We start from the raw sequence: 1,055 nt of genomic DNA, 5'->3' as shown, positions 1-1,055 counted from the left end.
TAATGATTAACTTATATATTCTAATTCAGAATTTACGAATTGTCTACAAGTCAAAGAAACACTGTCCAAGCACAAACTTATCATTTCAAGGATTATCAGATTAAGTTGAAGGTTAATCTAGGAAAGATCAAAACCAAGAAGTTTTATGTGTAACTTTTCTGCACCTTATGGGATAATGAAGTCCAAAGGATAGGGTTCTTTAAAATTGGACTAGAGGGTTAAATGGTGTGAATTCATTTTAACATCTTACCGTCCAGGACCGAGTCTAACCGCCATGTCATTCGACCCTACCAGATCTAACAAATTATCAACAACCAAGCCAACAACACAGAATCATCCAATTTGAATCAATCCAACTACCAACTACTACGACTACCAACAACTACCTAGTTTGTGATATCAGCATCCGCTGGAAGCGAACGTTAACTTGTCATCTACCAACAACTACCTAGTCTGTGATATCAGTATCCGCTGGAAGCGAACATTAACTTGTCATCTATAAACAACTACCTAGTCTGTGATATCAGCATCCGCTGGAAGCGAACGTTAACTTGTCATCTATCAACAACTACCTAGTCTGTGATATCAGCATCCGCTGGAAGCGAACATTAACTTGTCATCTACCAACAACTACCTAGTCTGATATCAGTATCCGCTGGAAGCGAACGTTAACTTGTCATCTATCAACAACTACCTAGTCTGTGATATCAGCATCCGCTGGAAGCGAACGTTAACTTGTCATCTACCGAACAACCTTAAACAACTTGTGATTCTTTAGAACTGTAGTTGTAGCAGGTTACTAGCCAATATCGTATAACCTATTACTATAATGTTATATAAATTAGTGAAATGAAAGAAACTAAATGGAAAGTAAAAAAGGTAAGAAATAATAACACAATTTACAACTATACTATAACATTAAACTAACAAACATTGAAATAAAATAAAAATAAAATGTATAAAATATACCACAAACATAAACAATGTAACAAGATGAATATTTTAACAAAGATTTAAAGGGATTGTAAAAGATGTTTTTTATCAGGGACACTGAA

Source organism: Lottia gigantea (assembly GCF_000327385.1).
Source record: "Lottia gigantea unplaced genomic scaffold LOTGIsca_60, whole genome shotgun sequence".
In the NCBI taxonomy this organism is placed as follows: domain Eukaryota; kingdom Metazoa; phylum Mollusca; class Gastropoda; family Lottiidae; genus Lottia; species Lottia gigantea.
This window is presented reverse-complemented; position numbering follows the sequence as displayed.